Source organism: Choloepus didactylus, chromosome 8 (assembly GCF_015220235.1).
Source record: "Choloepus didactylus isolate mChoDid1 chromosome 8, mChoDid1.pri, whole genome shotgun sequence".
Taxonomy (NCBI): Eukaryota; Metazoa; Chordata; class Mammalia; order Pilosa; family Megalonychidae; genus Choloepus; species Choloepus didactylus.
Window position 1 is genome coordinate 37,345,524 of NC_051314.1, and position 20,656 is coordinate 37,366,179.

At 38.1% G+C, this 20,656-nt stretch overlaps 1 long non-coding RNA gene across 1 annotated transcript; it reads left to right on the forward strand.

The window, feature by feature from the left end:
• The first annotated feature begins 14,515 nt into the window (after positions 1-14,515).
• On the forward strand, positions 14,516-20,134 carry LOC119541671. Its single transcript, XR_005218310.1, has 3 exons — positions 14,516-14,692; positions 17,731-17,817; positions 20,013-20,134. It is a non-coding gene; the product is annotated as an uncharacterized LOC119541671 (long non-coding RNA).
• Positions 20,135-20,656: the final 522 nt, after the last annotated feature.

The window sequence follows — 20,656 nt, forward strand, 5'->3', positions numbered from 1 at the left end:
CAGCAGACCTGAGCAGTGCTATTTGGATCCAACCTACTGCTGTTAAGCCCATTTAATGAATTTTTATTTTAGATGTTGTTATTAGACCTGTAATTTTCCATTTGCTTCTATTTTAGTGTTTCTCTTTCTTTCCTGAAAAATCCTATCTCTTCATCCATTATATCCGTCTTTTCCTATAAATTCTACCATATTTATAGTAGTTTTTAAATCCTTGTCTGCTAATTCCAACAGCTGGATCATCTGTTGGTCTGATTTATAGACTGTGTTTCCTCTTAGATATCGGTCACATTTTGCTGGCTTTTTCTTTTTTGCATTTCTCGTAATTTTATATTGCATTCTGGATATTATGTATAAAAAAATAGTGGAGTCTGAAGTACACTATTTTTTCTTTTGTGTATTATCCAGAGAACATAATTTCCTCCTTCTGTCTTTTGGTTAGGATGACAGAATGATCATTCAGCTATTGGCTAGAGGGGTGTTGAGCCGGTCCTGGAGCACAGCTTTCATCAGGTTAAATTCAACTGTGGTTACCTGACTCCCAACCTCCTCCACCACCTTTTTGACCTTACCAGTATCTGACTTGGGAGGAGGTTAAACTGTAGCTTTACCTCTGAATTCAAATTCAGCAGGGCCCTGGAATTGAAGCATCATGAGAATGTAGGAGACTATGTGATTACTTTCTCTTTTCCAGCCCCTCCTCTAATGCCTCCTTTTCACTCCAATTTGAAGATTAGGGTAGAGGAGAGCATTGCCAGCTGAGCAATCTGTTTTTCATTTGGGGCTCCTTCAGACTCTAGTCTTCCCTGCCAGCCTTCACTGTTGAATAAGCTGATTTCTCCTCTTTCTTGAAATACCTCCTGAGCTACGACAGGCTGGCCCCTCTCTCCACCCAGACCCGGACCAGAGGTGGGAGCTTCCCTGCTTGCCTAAGGAAGGATGATTGCTTCTTCCTGAAATTCAGTTCTTTATCAAGGCTTCTTTGCATCCACCACTCTTTGCTAGCCTCACAGAAAAGTATGATTTTTTATTTTTTTTTCGAGTTCGTCTTACTGTTACCATAGGAGGAAAGGTCTTTTGTGTCACTGTACATCTTACCTGAAAGCAGAACTCTATTACAGTTTATTGATACCTTATTGTCAAATCTCAATTGATATTAGGTTATAATGTTAGATCGTCAACTCTTGCTTAAATATACTCTCTTTTCCTAGCCCATGCGATTATTTTTAGCAGGTTCCAAGGCCTCAAATGACCTCAGTTGACCAGACTCTGTTCTTTGGGTAGTTTATTTTAGATTTTTTGAAAAAATTAATATTACACAACATATAATAAATAACACTAAAAGAACGTCATTGAACCAATAGAGAAACTTATGATGTCCTCAGAATGATTTCCTAGAACAGGAATTTCTGGGTGAAGGTCATGCACACTCCACAATCTAGATAAATATATTGCTAATGTGCCCCCTAGAAAATTTGTACCAATATACATCTTGACTACCACTGTACCATTTCTTCAAACCATACCTAATTTTAAACAAGTAATTTTTAAGGTAAGCTTTAGAGTTTAAAGAGATTATTCCTTTTAAAGCTTTCTTTTTATAACTAGAGGCTGAGCATCAGATTCAGACTCACAGGTCCCCACATGTTGGGGATTAAGTCATGTCACCCATAAAAGACATATTCAGGTCCCAATTCCTGGTCCTGTGTGTGTGAACCCATTTGTAAATAAAACTTTGAAGATGTTATTAGTTAAGGTGTGCCTGAACTGAATGAGGGTGGCCTTAATCCAATATGATTGAACTTCTCATAAGCCCAGGAAATTGGACACTGTGAGAAGGAAACAACAGAGAGCAGCAAGAAGATGGAATTCAATGGAATCCAGAGAAGAAAGAAGTAGCCACTATGTGCATTGTCATGTGACAGAAAAGCCAAGGACCAAGGCTCACTGGCAGCCACCCCTGGAATGCCACAGTCTTCAGGAAGAAGGTATCACCTTGGAAGTTACTCAGTTTGGGACTTCTCTAAGCCTAAAAACTGTGAGTCAACAAATACTTGCTGAAACCAACTCACCATGTGGTATTTGTTTTAGCAGTTGGGAAACTCAAATACCCTATGAGCTGGTTGCTCTCTAACCTCCTCATCTTCCACTCTTTCCCTGCCTCTCAACACTACAGCCACACAGACCTTATTTCAGTTTCTCAAATAGGCCAAGCTCTTCCCTGTCTTAGGTCTTCTAACCAAGTCTTTGCATAACAGGCTTCTTATTTTGATTCCAATGTCACTTCATATGTTACCCCTGCATGAGCTCTTTCCTGATTTTCTGTTCTAAAAAGGCTTCAGTGTCCTTCTTTACAGCACATATAAAAATTTGAAATTATCTTGCTCAGTTATTGGGCTGTCTGTTTATTGTGTGTCTCCTGTCACTAAAAATTAAGCCCCATAAGTGAAGAGACCTTTTCTTTTTCATCCACTGTTGAATCTCCAAATTTAGAAGAGTTCCTGGCACCTAATAGATGCTCAAAGATATGTTGAATGACACCACAGTTACATGGAACTTTGAACAGGAAGTGAGATATTGTAGGTTTGCACAGGTTAGTGTGAAATTGTGATACATCCCAGAGTAATTTGGGCAGAGTATAAAAATATATATGCAGGGACCCCCTGAGGAGCTGGGGGGAAATGCGAAGTGTTGGACTTCCTCACTTGGGTTGTTCTTGATGTTCTCATAAACGTTGAGGACTGACGGATTGGTATGCTGAGCCCTCGATCTTGGGGCTTGCCCTCCTGAGGCTCAATGCTGCAAAAGAGAGGCTAAACTTGCTTATAACTGTGCCTAAGTGTCTCCCCCTGAGTGCCTCTTTGTTGCTCAGATGTGGCCCTCTCTCTTTAGCTAAGCCAGCTCGGCAGGTGAACTCACTGCCCTTCCCCCTATGTGGGACCTGACTCCCAGGGGTGTAAATCTCCCTGGAAACACAGGATATGACTCCCAGGGATGAATCTGGACCCAGCATTGTGGGATTGAGAACATCTTCTTGATGAAAAGGGGGAAGCGGAATGAAACAAAATAAAGTTTCTATGGCTAAGAGATTTCAAATGGAGTCAAGAGGTCATGCTGGGGGGCATTCTTATGCACTATATAGATATCCTTTTCTGGGTTTTAGTGAATTGGAATAGCTAGAAGTAAACATCTGAAACTTTCAAACTCCAACCCAGTGGCCTTGACACTTGAAGATGATTGTAGAACTATGTAGCTTAGAAGAGGTGACAGTATGATGGTGAAAACCTTGTGGATCACACTCCCTTTACCCAGCGTATGGATGGGTGAGTAGAAAAATGGGGACAGGGACTAAATGAAGATTGGAGTGGGATGGAGGGATGATTTGGGTGTTCTTTTTCACTTTTGTTTTTTATTTTTATTCTTTCTGGTGTTAAGAAAATATTCAAAATTGGATTGGGGTGATGAAGACAAAACTGAAAGAAAAACATATGTTGAATGAATAACTGTTATATCTATTGATGATTTGTATTTATTCTTTGAGAAGAACAGAAACAAATACTTTGCCCATTTTTTTCCTATAGGGATATTCATGTTTTTTCTTTTGCAAGAAACAATTTACTCTTTTAATTTATCAATGGGATTTCTATAGAACTGATGAGTGACTCCATCCCAGAGACACATTTCCCTGGGCAGCATTCTCCAGGAAATATTATTGGTCTGTACTGTGCCATTATGGATGAATAATTGCAGCTCATTTATCGATAGTTGATTTTGAGGTTATTTAGTAATGATAAAAAATTATTTGTTAAAATTTGGCACCCAGACAGAATTAAAGGTCTGAGATGAACAGGGTTTCTGGTTTTGAAACACTGCCCCTCTGTATGGTTCTTCCAGTTGCTCATTCCCACTAATGCTTTGTTTTCCAATAGGAAGAATCACTGTCTCTTCTGTGTTTTCTCAGTGCTGTCTGAGCAGCCATTACACTTAGGTATTTTTTGCTTGGCTACTCTTTTTCCTCCTGAGAATGCTGCATTCTTCTTTTCCTATCACAGTGAACTCCACTAAGACCCACCTCAGGTGTCACCTCCTTTGAGAATCCTTTCTAAAATGTTCTAAAGCAGAAGTCTGTAAGCTTCTCTTTAAAGGGTCAGAGAGTAAACATTTTAGGCTGTGTGGGCCAATAGGTCTCTGTCATTACTACTCAACTCTGTGGCAGTCATACAAAAGCAGTCATAGACAAAATGCCAGAGAATGTGTGTGACGGTGTCCCATTAAAACTTTATTTACTAAAACAGACCAGATTGTAGTTTGTTCACTCTGTCCTAGAGAATTTGCGGACATAAACTCTTGGGCTCAGCACACTGTAAGGTGGTTGGTTGTCCATTTAGGCTACTTGGAGCATGGTTGCTATGCACTGTGCTCTGTACCTAGCACAGATATTGGGCCCATGGTAATTCTTTGCAAAATAAATAAAAGAAAAGGGGGAAAGGAAGAAAGTATCAAATGACTGTAGAAATGGAGAGATAGAAAGAAGTGCAAAGATAACTGCATTTATAAGATAAATAATTTCAGCAGCTGTAACAGACAAAGCCCCCCAAATCTCAGTGTCTTAATACAACAAAGATTTCTTCTCTCATCATAGTTCAATGTGGAATGGCAGGGTTGAAGTGGAGCAGACTCTGTTCTGCACAGTTTTTCAGAGACTGAGGTCCTTCATCTAGTGGCTCCATCACCTACTCTGGATTCTCAGAGTCATCTTACCATTTAGCTAGGAAAAGAGAGCAAGGGTCACATGTGGGGAGTTCTTATGGCCCAAGCCTAGAGAGGTACCCATCACTTTGGCCCACTTTCTATAGGCAAGATTTCAATCACAGGCACCACCCAACCACAAGTGAGGCTAGAAAATGTATCTTAGCTCTGTGTCCGGGAAGAAGTGGGAATATGGTTACTGGGAAGCATTAGCAGCATAGTTTGGGTTGTGTTAAAAGAAGGCCACAAAGGAGTAAAGCAGTTTAGGTGAGAATGCAGTCAAGAAGACACTTCCCAAGGGAGGATACAGCATTTTCAGCAGTAGCATACAGGTTAATTTTCTCAACAGAAGCTTGCAACACCTGTTAAGTGCTGTCATTTGCAAACCCACAAACTGACTTAGATAAATACAATTGTGTGCCAGTATGGGAAAAACATTGTGATTGGCCACATTCCAAAACACATGAAAAACACTGGGTATGAGAATGCACTCACCCTTGCTCTGGGTGAGATTACAGGTATATGTTTGGTTATTTTAAAGCCCAGGGTACAATTTTCAACCTCCTAAAAACATTTTTATCCTAATTTCATCTTAATTACGTTGAGTCTCTTTCTCAGTAACTACAATTATGTCCTTAAAAATAATCCCACTGGACATTTCTCAGAGCTATTGAGAGCAATTTCTTATCAAAGGTGGAGAGAAGAGCAGTAGGGACAGAAAGGCAGAGATCTGGTACATAAGCAAGTATAAAGTGCTGCGTGAAAGAAAGACATTTATATTACAAGAGTGTGTGGCTGTTATGATATTATTATTATTATTTCAGTTTATTTGTTGTAGTTGAATTGCTTGTGGAGTTGAAATACCAGTAATGGTACATGCCTAAGGGAAATTAATCCATGGGAGCTTTTCTTTATTAAGGGGTTACAGAGAAGCTGTTTTCCTCATGATGCAATAAAAGGATTGTGTGTCCCTTCCAAAATTCTACTTCCTTTAAAAATCTGGTTTCAAGCTGGGCTTTCCAGTAGATTGGATAATTTGGAGATGTTGCCATTTACTATTGATTCCTATACCTGGATTCCACTTGTCCCTGCAGTGGTTTGTGGCACAAATGAAAAATATCTAGAATTAGGTTCAGGCTTCTGAACTGAGAGCTAAAAGAAAGCCACTGAGGGTGTTGGAAGGAAACAGTTGCCCTTTGATTTATATGAGGTTGAAGCATGTCACCCAAGCTGCAGTCCCTTAATAGGCCTTCCACTTCTTCCATGACAGCTCAGAAGTATCTGGCTTTGGTCTCACTCACAGTCTCCAGCAAGGTTGCCAGCAGTTCATAATCACTGTCATGACCATCTCATTGCCAAAGAGCATGGATATATTTAGTTCAGTAACTATGCTTAGAAGCTGGGCCCCATGGGTTATTATTACTTCTTCTGGTTTCTATTCTGTTTTGTCTCTTAGGATGTGAGTTATCTTGCCTGCCACTGAAGAATGAATAGAATGAACAGAATATAGATGAGTGAAGACTATAAATTTATTTCCATGATTTTAAGTTTTCATGTTATATATTCACGGAATTTGTAGGTGTATCCAAGAATACAAAATTAACCATTAGAGAGGACTAAAATTGCATACATATTTTTGTTCACAATCAGCTCATGATTGACCTAACCAAAGAAAGGAAACACCACCATTAAATGGCTAGTTGAGATTTGATTTCACTTTGGAGAGCCGAAATTCACAGGAGGAATTCTAAGGGAAGTGTAACTGGCACTCAGGAGCACAGTAAGCTCTGAATAAGTGATAATCAGTAATAATTTTAGCTAAATATTGATTGAGGCAGCGGGGTTAGAAAAAGGTTAGCAAGATATTATATTTTCTACTAATTTTTAAAATTAAAAAAAGTATGCTGAGCACTCACCATGTACCAGGCACTCTTCTAACAACCCTGTGCTGGTTTGGATGTATTACGTCCCCCAAAACACCATGTTCTTCAATGCAATCTTGTGGGGGCAGGTGTGCTAGTATTGATTAGGTTGGAATCTTTGGATTAGGTTAATCAACCTAATGGTTGTTTCACCATGGAAATGTGACCCACCCAACTGTGGGTAATACCTTTGATTTGATTATTCCCATGGAGGTATGGCCTGCATGGGTCTTGATTAGTTTACCAGAGCCCTGTAAAAAAACCTCAGACAGAAGGAGCTGAATGCTGCTACACTTAGAGAGACATTTTGAAGACAGCCATTGAAAGCTGATGCAGACATTTTGGAGAACACCATTTTGAAATGCAACCTGGGAGGAAGCAGACACCTGCCACATGCCTTCCCAGCTAACAGAGGTTTTCCGGACGCCATTGGCCATCATTCAGTGAAGGTACCTGATTGTTGATAACTTATCTTGAACACTTTACAGCCTTAAGACTGTAACTTTGTAAGCAAACAAACCCCCTTTATAAAAGCCAATCCGTTTCTGGTATTTTGCATAACAGCAGCATTAGCAAACCAGAACAAACACTATGACATAATACTCTATAATGTAGACATTATGATCCCCATTTTAAAGACAAGGAAATTGAGCAAGAGAGAATTTATCCAGGTTCACAAAGTAAGCTCAGCCAGCCTGTTTCCAGCACTCTGTATGATAACCTCTCCTATACTCTATTGCCTACACGCTCAGCATATGGGTCCACTTTGCTGTGCCCCTATTTTCTCCCTGGTTTTTCAGGGTGTAATTCTAAGAGAAAGTGGGGCCCATCCTTTTTTTATGTGATGCCTATAGCTTTTCCTTTCCTACTGGGACAGTGCCCCTAGCTGTAGGTGGAAAGAGCAATGAGTAGGAATCTTTCTACTCACTGAGGAAGTTCTGATGTCTGCAGACCATGTTGAGTCAAGGTATTTTCAAAGAGTTAAGAAGGCTGTAGCCCAGCAGACAAAGGGAAATGAAAGGCCCTGTCTCCTTTCCAAATGCCCCCAGGCCTCCTAGGCAAGTTACATGGGATGGTTGTCTAGGAGCAGGTTGGAGAAACTTACTTTATTATTCAAAATGATTAAACTGCTCAACAACAGAGACACACACAGAGTACATGTTTGAATTTTTGTATTTCAGCCATAGTAAATGGAGATTTACTGGCACTGTGGTTGCATTAAGTAGATGAAAATCATTACCATTTAAATGTTTCTGCCATTTTTATAATAACCCTGGTTGTACGAGAAACAAGAGAAGTAATAGTCTAGGAGGACTTCGTTCAGCTTCGGCTTCAAATCTTCTTACAGGAAATTTTCAGAGATATACCTGTGGAAGCATAAGCTATATGATCTTGGTTGTTCACATAAAAATGTCTGATGTTTAACAATGTTGCAGAAACGTGTTCATACTGATAAAAAGAGTCCCCCCCGTAATAGATTGGAAAGCCATGCACTTACTCCAATCCTTTGCCATGGCTGATCAAATCTTTGAAATGTTTTAAAGAGCCTGATTAATATTCTTTCCAACTGATCTTCAATGGTAACATATCTTTGCCCCTTCAAGGTGAATTTCTTTTTATGTTTTTTAAATAGGCTAAAGTAATCAGGAGCTGAGTCTGAAGAAATATGAGGATGATAAAAAAATACAGGTGATAAGGCTTTTGGTGAAATACAGGGTGTGGTTATAACAACAAAATTAAGTTTAATTGTATGAACTAATTGCTCCGAAGGTGATTTCCAAAACACATGCTACAACAACAAAAACTGCATGGAGGTATGGCAGCATTGAATTAGTAGTCTCTTGAAGTGGCAGCTTGACCTAATAACTTTTTTTTTTGTATCTGTGAATTCTCTTAAAGGTGTTTACAAGACTCAGTTTCATATTTCATAGTCACATGACATATATGTTTAAGCAACAGTTCCAGTATAATAAAATTTCATAATAGGAAAATTGGTGTCCTAACACTGTCAGATAAGAACAAAGAAAAGTCAATTAGGCCAGCATCTCTGGTTTAGAGATAACTTTGCTATAAACCCATGTCTTTCCCTTCTGTACCTCAGGTATAAACATCTACCTTTAAAGAGTATTCAGAATGGATGAGATAAATGCAAAGTTATTCTGAGAAGCAAATCATTAATGGAGTTCTTTTGGTAGTTAGATATATGAGTGGCAAGCTTTTGGTCCACTAGCACTATGGGGGAAAAATTACGCATTTTAAGTCTCATTTTTATTATTGCTACTAGATTTAAAGTTTCTTAAGGGTATTCAGTAGTTTTGAATCATGATTAAAAGGTTCACATTTTGCCGTCATTGCTTCTCAGTTCAGTTTTGGTAAATGGTGGTTTGGCAAATGGTGGTTCCCAAATGACATGGCAGCAGGAAAGGCCTGGACTAAGAGTTGACATATCAGAGAAAAGTCCTTCCGTTACTGCTATATTTGTAAACATGAGCAAATTACTCTATCTTAGGAGTCACATCTTTAAAACAAATGGAATGGATTACAAGATCTCTACAAGTTCCACTTAGTCCTAACTTTCATATAACTGGTATTTTATGGGCTTTGTAGCACATATATTCTAAGACACTGATTTGCTTGGCATCTGGCTCTCAAGAAAAGAGCCAGCTCAGCAATTTGATTTTGTCATCCCTCAAAGTTTGAACTGGAAGAGGGAATGACCCACCCAAGCACTTACACAATCATTATTCTTATGATGAGGAAACTTAACAACCAGGTTGCTTGTTTCTTGATTGATATAACCAGGAATTATCATTATTATGTTTCATGTATTGCTTCATTGATAGACTATAGTATTTGTTGCAATACCTCTCTTTCTTTTAATAATTTAAATAATAGAACCATTATAGAAAACTACATTCTCTTTTCTGTATGTAACATAAGTGGCTTTGAATTCTTATGCAGATCAATCTGATTATAACCATTCTACATTGGACTAAAGTAATCCAGAACAGAATAGTTCATCATACTCATGGTCATGAAATGTAAATATTTACATTTTTTGTTAGGTTACAAAAATATTGTTTATAAAACCCTTTTAGAAATCCCTAGTTCCTACCTTGTCACCAAGGGCTCTTTTCACTCTATCACAAAGCTACAAAAGTAAAGGGAAATATTTCCTTGAAGTAACTCAATATAACTCCTCAGATTTCCAGAAAACCTTCACAGATTCAGATACCACAGCACATAAATCTAACTGTTCCTACTCCTGGTTTAAATATGTTTCAGGGATGGAACATTGGAATGTCTGCATTGTGTATTAAAGCTCAGTTTCCAGTAAGGGACTTTAATGATTAAATTGTAGCTTTGCACATACATCTTTTATTGAACATTTTTTAAAACAGCACATTTAGCAAGAGAGCAATATTGCCTGGCAATAGAGAGCAATAATTGGGAATGTGAGCCACACTTCAAATTCAGGAATATTGGGATAAGGGTGTTAACTGGAATTGACCTTGTAATGGAAAGCTCATGACAAAAAGTCTCTTCAGTGAGATAATCCATATATTTAAACTGCAAATTCTACACTAAGATGAAATGTATGGCCCCAGCAGTCACCCAAGGAAAGCTTATGGAGTTGAATTGAACTTGTTCATGGCCAGTTATCCCTGAGGGAAAAGGAATACACTTTGGTATAATTAAAGCAAATGTCAAAAATCCTCAAATTTCAAGTGGTTTCTAGAGGACTTTTCAAGATTTAGAGGTTCAGGGTTAAGCAAATTCTTAAAAATATTTTAGTTATGGACTGAACTTATAGAAATAAATGCATATTTAATTTGTCTTTTGCTTTCAATAGGGATCTATCTATAGCTATGTATCTTTATCTCTACTTATCATCTATATATCTATTTCTGTCACCTCTGCATCTTCCAAAGATGGCCATGAGTAGATTTTGGGCAAAGACAAGGAAGAAGGACAAAGAAGGGAAATGAGAGGAAGAGGAGGGGGAGGAAGAAGGAATGTCGAGTAAGAACTTAGCCAGTTTGTATAAACTGTTTTTGGTGGAATAAGTTTCCTTTATATTTGTCTATGAGCCATTAATATTAAAAAATGATATTATGATAATGTTCCAGTTTGCTAATGTTGCCATTTTGCAAAACAGCAGAAATAGATTGGCTTTTATAAAGGGGGTTTATTTGGTTACAAAGTTGCAGTCTTAGGGCCATTAAGTGTCCAAGGTAAGGCATCAACAATAGGATAGCTTCACTGAAGAATACCCATGGTGGCTGGAAAACCTGTTAGCTGGGAAGGCATGTGGCTGGCATCTGCTTGCTTGCAAGTTGTGTTTCAAAATGGCATTCTCCAAAATGTCAGTGTAAGCTTTCAATGGCTGTCTTCAAAATGTCTGTCTCAGCTGCATCAAGCATCTGGGCCTGCGTGGCCCTTTTTAAAGTATTCTAGTAAATCAATCAAGACCCGCCCTAAATGGGCAGGGCCAAATCTCCATGGAGATATTAAATCAGAGTTATCACCTACAGTTGAATGAGTCACATCTCCATGGAAGCACTCAATCAAAGGATTCCAACCTAATCAACACTAAAATGTCTGTCCCCCACAAGATTGCATTAAAGAACATGACTTTCTGGGGACATAATATATGTACAAACCAGCACACTCGGCTCTGGCTATTTTTGTTTCACCATAAATCAGCAGATAAGCTTTTTTGTTTGTTTGTTTTCGATTGATTTTCCTTCCCAGAAAAGGAAACCCCTGTCTAGATGACAGAAATTTATTTTTAGTTTACTCCGTATCTAAAAGGGAATCCTCTTGACACATCCAGAAGAGAGCTGCAAGGGCAAGTTGTCTTCAGCATCTCTCACGTCAAGGAAGGCAGAAGTCGGTCCACAGGCTTCAATGGTTGAGAATTCCATTTTCCCCCTCAAGACTGCATTTGTGCCTAGCTGAAGCTGTGCACTTTGAATAAAAATGATGACCCATCCAAATGGGAATGATTATTCTTTCATTAGGTGTATAGCTCAAAGTTTGTGATGAATTACATACAATTTTCAGGAGGGAAAAGGTGTTAGCTTTTGTTGGGTTATGCTGCAAAAACAAATGACCTCAAATCTCAGTGCCTTACCAGAATATGAATTTATATGTTGCTCATATTACAAAATAACTGTAGGTCAGTTTGTGGCTCTTTTCCTCATCCTCATCACTCTGGATCCAGGTTGATAGAAGATCCCCATCTGGAGATGACTGGCCTTGTGTCAGAGGGGAAAAAAAGAGACAGTGGAACCTCACAATGGCTTGCAAACCTTCTGCTCAGAGCTCTGCACGTGTCACTTCCACTCACATGTCCAAGTCTGACATGGAGAGATAATAAATATTTTGAACAATAATACGATATACCAGAGAGAGTGTGAGACACAGTTGTTTAATGTCTTGTTCCCTGCTGGAATACCAAAATGCCAAGCTGATCCACACTTTGGCATCCTTTCACGTAACTTACAGCTTTATCTTTGTGATGACAAAAAATAGAAAAGCTGAGATGAGTAAGATTTGTGGACAAAATCTTGTGTTGACACCCAGGGTGCCAAATATATTTCAACAAAGAAGTGTTATAGACACTTTCAAACCATAACCCAAGGACCATCTCCCCAGGAAGCTTTCTTGGATTAGGCCAATAGTCTCCTACTTACCATTTTTATTTTTTATAAAAGTCACCTTCCCCAGCCCTTCCTCCCTCAGTGGGACCTTCTCCTGGTAATATAAAATAATGATAAACATGTTTTACTACTTGTCCTCCTATAAAATTATAGGTTATCTAAGAACAGAAGTTGTTATATGGTACAATAAAAGTTATTGCCTAACCAAGAAGTTGCTTAAAATCAGACCAAACCCTCACTTCAGATGAGAAAATAATTTAGTTTCAAGACCCTTTATTACTTAGCTTTTTTTTTCAAGATTTACAGTAAAGTATAGGCAACATTCATTCATTCATTCATTCATCCATTCAACAAGCATTGAGTGTCCACTATACTCCACTTACTAAACCAAGTGCTAAGTTGTAGCATCAGATATTCATGGTTCCTGTCTTCATGGATCTTATCTAAAGGTAATCATACAAACATACTGTTATAGATGGTAATAAGCACTACAAAAGAAATAGAAAAGGTGCTCTAAGAATATATAGAAAACCTGATTTTCTTTGTGTCTCTGTGAAGGCTTCCCTGGTGAAACAACTGTTGAGCTGTCTGAAAGAAGAATGGCAGTTAACTATACAAAGAGCAAAAGGAAGAGAATTCAAAGAGGAGGAAAGGCATGCATGAAGGCCCTGAGGTGGGAGGAAGTGAAAGAAAGGCCAGTTGGTAGGGAGCACACAGAACAAAGGTACGTACCATGAAAGTGGCAGGTGGAGTCGGTTTACCCAGGGCCTTACGTGGGATCTCAAGGGTTTGGATCTTTAATGACTGAAAGGTCTGTAGGAGGGAAGCAAGACCAAATTTCAGTTTTTGGACATCACTGTGGTTGGCATGTGAAATGGATTAGAAAAGGCAAAATGAATGGCAGGATACCAACATAAAGTATTTTGTAGTAGCAGTGATAGGAAGCAATGCTCTTTACAAAACTGACACCTTAAAGTTAGACTGCATGCTACTGGTATTCCAGATCTCTTAGTTCTAGCAATTAATTTAAAAAAATTAGACCCAATTTGGCAGATTTTTTTTTTTTTAATTCTAATTTAAGTTAGTTCATGTCTAATGATTTACGGCACTATGTAAAATACACCTCTGAACTAAATGATCTCAACCACTCCAAGGGTATAAGTCTGTGATCCACTAATGATTTCAATGGATAAGCTTAAGAAATCCATGAAGTCCCTGAAATTCCATGCAAATTGTTTGTATTTATGTGTTTTTCTAGGGAGACAGTCCATGAGTTTCATCATACTCATGATCCCCAAAAAGTTACAAAGCACTGATTTACATTATCAACTTGACCAACCTATAGTTACTACATTACCAGAATGTAGTCCTGGGTAGTAAGTCTTTTTTTTTTTAATGCAATTTTATTAAGATATATTCACACCAGATAATCCATCCAAAATATACAATCAGTGGCTCACAGTCTCATCATATAGTTGTGTGTTCATCGCCACAATCAATTTTTGAGCATTTTCTTTACTCCAAAATAAAGAAAAAACATAAAAAATAAAAAAGAATATCCAAAACATCCCATACCTCTTATCCCCCCCTATTATTTATTTATATGTGTGTGTGTGTGTGTGTGTGTGTGTGTGTGTGTGTGTGTGTATATACATACATACATATATTTTGGTCTTTACTTTATTACCCATCTGCCCATACACTGGGTAAAGGGAGTGTCCGTCATAAAGTTTTCACAATCACACAGTCACACAATTAAAGCTATATACTTATACAATCAAGAATCAAGTCTACTGGATTATAGTTCAACAGATTCAGGTATTTCCTTCTAGCTATTCTAATACATTAGAAACAAAAAAGGGCTATCTATGTAATGCATAAGAATAACCTCCAGAATGACCTCTTGACTCTATTTGAAATCTCTCAGCTACTGAAACTTTATTTTGTTTCATTGCCCCTTTTGGTCAAGAAGGCTTTCTCAATCCCACAACGCCACGGCCAGGTTCATTTATAGTTCCCTGTATAATCATAATAGTTATGCATTCACCACCACTATCTGTATGAGGACATTTTCATTTCTTCCACAAAGCAAGAGGAAGAGGTGAAAAAAGAAAAAAGAAAAAAAAGAAAAAAAAAAGGAAAAGAAAAGAAAAAGAAAGGGAAAGGGAAAAAATGACAACTGATGTTTCTTCTCTTTCTTCAATTCTGCATCTTCAGGGTCCTTCTCCAATCTATATCCTACTCCAGAATTCAAGCAATTCAGAATTGTCCTTTTTTTCGTTGACTATCTGGAGAGGAGTTTTCAGTAGCTCTTCCTGTTGCCATGTTGAAGACATCACCCCCATCCTATAGACTTTGGTATGTTTTGTTCTCATTTTCATTTGCCTTGAGATATTTACTGATTTCTCTTGTAATTTCTTCCTTGACCCACTGATTGTTTAAGAGTGTGTTGTTTAGCCCCCATATATTTGTAAATTTTCCAGTCTTCTTCCTGTTATTGATTTCCAACTCATTCCATTATGATCTGAGAAAGTCTTTTGTATAATTTGGATCTTTTTAAATTTATTGAGACTTGCTTTGTGACCCAACATGTGGTCTCTCCTGGAGAATGATCCATGAAAAAATTTATATCCTGCTGTTGTTTGGTGCAATGTTCTGTAAATGTTAAGTCTAGTTCATTTATCCTATCACTCAAAATCTGTTTCCTTATTGATCCTCTGTCCATATGTTGTATCTATTGATGAAAGTGGTGTATTGAAGTCTCCAACTATTATTTTAGAAGTGTCTACTCCCTTCACTGTTGTCAGTGTTTTCATCATTTATTTTGGGGTACTCTGGCTCAGTGCATAGATATTTATGATTGTTATGTCTTCTTGATGGATTGTCCCTTTTACTAATACATAGTGTCTTTCTTTGTCTCTTTTAGTTGTTTTACATTTTAAGTCTAATTTGTCTGATATTAGTATAGCTACCCCCACTCTTTTCTGGTTGTTGTTTGCATGAAATATCTTTTTTCAACCTTTTACTTTCAACCTCTATTTGTCCTTGGGTCTTAATTGAGTCTCTTGTATGTAGCCTAAGATGGATCCTTTTTTTTTTTTAATCCATTCTGCCAATCTATGTATTTCAATAGGGGAGTTTAATCTATTAACATTTAATGTGATTACTGTAAAGGCAGTACTTTCTTCAACCATTTTTGATTTGGGATTTTATATGTCATATCTTATTTTTTTTCTTTCTTTTTACACTTTTAGTTACCCTTACTGCTAATCATCATTGCTTCACTCTTCTTCAAACCTCTCTCTTCTGTCTTTTCTTATCTGCCTGTAGCACTCCTGTTAATGTTCTTTGTAGAGCAGATCTCTTTTTCACGAACTCTCTCAGTGTCTACCTGTAAATATTTTGAACTCTTGCTCATTTTTGGAGAACAGTTTTGCCAGATATAGAATTCTTGGTTGGCAGTTTTTCTCTTTCAGTATCTTAAATATATCATACCACTGCCTTCTCTCCTCTATGGTTTCTACTGAGAGATCCACACTTAGTCTTATGAGCTTCCTTTGTATGTAATAGATTGCTTTTCTCTTGCTGCTTTCCAAATTCTCTCTTGATCTTTGATGTTTGACAATCTGATTAGTAAATGTCTTGGAGTAGGTCTATTTAGATCTATTCTGTTTGGGGTGTGCTGTACTTCTTGAACTCTTAATTTTATGTCTTTCAAAAAGTTGGAAAATTTTCATTGATTATTTTCTCCATTATTCTTTCTGCCCTTTTCCCTTCTCTTCTTCTGGGATACTCATGACACATATATTTGTGTACTTCATGTTGTCATTCAATTTCCTAAGACCCTGTTCATATTTTTCCATTCTTTTCCTTATCTGTTCTTTTGTGTTTAGGATTTCAGATATCCTGTCTTCTAGTTCACTAATCCTTTCTTCTGCCTCTTTGAATCTCCTGTTGTGTGTCTCCACTGTGTTTTATCTCTTCTTCTGTGTCTTTTATCCCCATAAGTTCTGTCATTTGTTTTTTCAATCTTTCAAGTCCTTCTGCATGGATACCTTATGTCTTCTTTATATCCTTCATCTCTTTTGCCACATTTTCTTTCAACTCAATTTGATTTAGAAGATTTGTTTGAACATCTTTAATTATTGTCTCAACTCCTGAATCTCAGTTGAGGTATTTGTTTGTTCCTTTGACTGGGCTATATCTTCTTGCTTCCTGGAATGAGTTGTGATTTTTTGCTGGTGTCTAGGTATCTGTGTTTCTTAATTAGTTTATTCTGGAGGTCATTTTCTATATTTTGCCTAGGGTTTTCTTGTTGGATGGCTTTGTTCTCTATTATTCATCTCTTTCAGTGACCAATTGTCAGGTTGAATCTGCCCCCAGGTCTCTGCCCAAAACCAGGTGCCCACAGTGACCTGCCTCAGGGATGGGGGTAGACACTGGGCACCATAACAAGGTCTTTGTGTGTGGTAAAACAAGTCTACTGGCCCCCAGTGTTGCTGTGTTTTTCACTGGCCAGCAAGACCTGGGTCTCTCTTAGGGCCCTGCTTTAACAGTTGGGTTGTCTCTATTTCTCAGCCAAAACAGGGCCAGGTTTCTGTGCAGCAGGTGTACACCAGTTCCAATGGTCCTAAGATAGGGTCTGGAGAGTCCTTTAAAAGCTCTTAAATTCCCTGGCACTTTCCAGTCTGTCCAGTATATGGTGCTTTCCAGTGACTGAATTGCCCTCAGAAGCTGTTTTGCCTCTGAGCACAGGCTGAATCTGAACAGCTAGGGCTGAAACTGCAGAATTCCTAGGTCCTCACCTTGTCAGCCAAAATATGACTTGATGTGGGGCTGTGCCCCCCAACTTTAATTGTGGCAGAGGACTCCCCAAGCTGTCCCAGTTTTTCAGCTGCCCTATAGGCAAGGAAATGGTGACCTGCTGTTATTTCCCTCAGGGCTAGGGGAAGGGCTTTCAGACTAGGGCTGGAAACATGGTCTCTGTCCACATTTTCACAGCCTCTTTGTCCCTCACTTACCTGGGCTTGAAAGTCCTCCCCAGTCCCCTGGGTCTCCAAATGGTGAGGGTCTGTCTCACTGCTGTGAGGGATTTTATAGTCTGTGTCCCTGGTGGGAAGGATTGGTAATATGTCTTTAATTGGTGTAAAAGATTAGTTGGCAATCAAAGGTTTGTGGTCCTCTTCCATAGTGCTAAGTGGTTGCTGGGAAGAGGCTTTCCAGCCAGAGACTGTATTTTCTACCTTCTTTGCATCTATGGGGGACATGTGACTTCCTCTGATCAACAGAATGTGAAGAGATATTTTGTTTAACATATGTGTAAAGTTAAGTAAGTATCTGGTATGCTTTTTCCATAATTTTCCTACCTTCTCTTGTGTCCTTTTGGAAAATGGCAGTATCATGAGATGGAAGAATCACTGATTCCTGAATCAGGGAGGCAGCCATGATAGCTGCCCATCTCCAAGCACCTGGGTTGGATTATGGTAAGTAAGAAATAAATTTTATTATCTTACACAACTGAGATTTAGGGGTTATTTGTTAAAGCAGTTAATCTGCTTTGACACAGAAAAATGACATCTTACCTGGCAAGATACAGCAAAATAGTTGTGTCAGCTGGGGAGAAGTCCTCTTTGGAATTCTGTCTGGAATCAAGAAAGAACACTGCCTTGCAGGCTGTAGCTTCTTGGTGTCATTTTGCAATTGTAAGTTACCCTGAGTTAGCTCAGATATCTCACAAATCCAATCCTTGGTTTCATGGAAGTATGATTACCAGAGATAGTGAACATAAAAGTGGCTTTTAACCATATGAGAACACTTTTAATAAGGTAAAAGAGAGACATATCTTTTAGGTGGTGGAGATATTCATTCATTCATTTAATAAATATTTATGTTTACTGAGTTTCTTTAATATACCAAGCATTAAAGATACTAGGGTATATGTAAGTCAAATTAACTTGATAATTACAGAGACAGATTTGCCTAACATTCAGTGGAAATAGTTTAGTATCCCATTAACCCACACCAAGGAAGTCATTTTGACCACTGCATGTTTCTGCTAAATGTACTCAGATACATATGATATAAAATCATGGATATTTCAAATTACTAAAATGAGCTTCCTGAAGTGCTTCAGGGTTTAAATTAAAGTTTATATTGAACCTATATTGAAACATGAAACTGATATGTATGCAAAGTCCATTCTGGTTCTAAATCAGAATTCCCTTCACACATACCTCCAGTTTTATCCAACTCCCTACCCAGTGGAAAGCACTCTGAATCCCAAGAATATGACAGTGATTCAGTTGTAGTTCTTAAGTGCTTACCATGTTCCTAGCATATACTAGTACACTAGTGCATCTTGCACAGGGTCTTGTATGTATCAGGTGTTTAATAAACCCTGAATGAATGACTGAATAAATGATTCATATATGGTGTTGCATAAGCCCAGTGAACTTTCTGAGTTGAAGTTGAAACCTTAGCAATGCTTACCTCAACTTCTGTGCTCGACATCAGCACTTTGTGAAGAAGGTACCCATTGTGGGTCTGTTCAGCTCACAGAATTGTTTTAGTAGCTGCTTGTAAAAAAAATTACCATTCATTTGGTAAATTTCAGTCTTGTTCATCACAGAGTGGGCTCAGACCAGTATTAATATCCCATTCTCTTTGTCGGAGTAATAGGTCCAAGAGGTGATCAGGTGACCCAAACAGAGACAGTAAGAATTTTTCCTGGGATATTTTAAACTAAAACTAAAAATAAATTGCTCTTCCTTCCTGGTCTCACATCTTTTAGGATGTTACCTGGGCAGACACCAACTAGGCAAGTAGATATGTGAATCTAGAGTTGAAAGGAGAGAGCAAGGTTGGAGCAATGGGTAAAGAGGCAAAGATTTACAAATTGTTGTTTCAGTTGTGTCCCCAAAACTGTTTGCTTTTCTTCTTGGGCTTACAGCTAGATTGATGTTTCCAGCCATTTTTGTAGTTTAATCTGATCATATGATCTGATCATATGACTGAGTGGAATGGAACAGAAGCCAATGGAATATTAGCAAAGTGATGGGTATGATTCTGAGCCTAGCCCATAAAAATGTTTTATGCCTGATCCTCCATGCTCCTTCACCTTTTTCTGGCTTGTTGCAAACAGAAGTTACAACTTTGAAAGCTATTAGTTGAATATAGCAGAGCCACAAAATGGAAGGCCTCTGGTCCCTAAATCACCACTTGGAGGAGAATTGTCAACTGATCAAGAACATCTGTTTTGGACACTATGTTAGCTAGAAATAAACATCTATCATGCTTGATCATTATATATTTTTAGATTTGCTTACAGCAGCCAGGATTATCTTAATTCATAAAGGATTTGTTTAGTGGATAAATGTCATTTAAAACAAGGGATTGTATGAAATCCCCTAGGGAGTGAGTGTAGATAGAGAATAGAAGTGGTTTGAAGACTGAATCCTTAGTCACAACATTTAAAGATCTGGAAAAAGAGGGAAAATTAGGAATGGAGTCTGAAAGGGAGCATCCAAGAATGTGGGAGAAAAAACCAAGGGGGCTATGATGTTCTAGAAGTAATATGAAGAAAAGTTATTAAAGAAGGAATGACTAACACATTGTATCAAATGCTGTCCCTGACTGAGATCCTTTGTTTCTGCACCTCTTTTATTTTCAATTTTATTAGATTCTGATGAATTTCCTTTTAAAGTCATTTGAATTGGATTTCTTTCAACTAAGAGTCTTTTCACTGAGCCTCTAAGATGGTCCCTGTGAGTCTTGCTTCTTGTTGATCCTGCCTTTGCATCCTCACCTTGGATATGGCCTAGACTTCTCATTCACTTCTAATGAATAAAAAGTGGCATAAATGACAAGACATTACTTCTGAAAATAGGTAATAAAGATTGTGGCTTCCCTCTTGAATGTACTGTCTCATGCTCTCTCTTAGATCATTTTCCCTAAAGACAGCTGGTTGCCATGTGCTGAGTCAGCCCGATGGAGAGTCACACATGATGAGGGACCAAGATGTGCCAATACCACATGAGTGAGCTTAGAAGTGGATCCTGTACCCCCAGTTGAGCCTTCAGATGAAGCCTTAGCTTTAGCCAACAACTTGACTGAAACTTCATAAAGGGCCATGAGCAACAACACTAGGCTAAGCCGTGCCCAGCTTCCTAACCTACAGAAACTGAGATAATACATGTCTATTATTTCAGCCACTAGGTTTTGGGGTTAATTTGTTATGTCATACTAAATAACTAACACATTAACCAATACACTTGATGAGTACAGAGATAAACGTTCTTATTAAATTAAATGTATTAAACCACC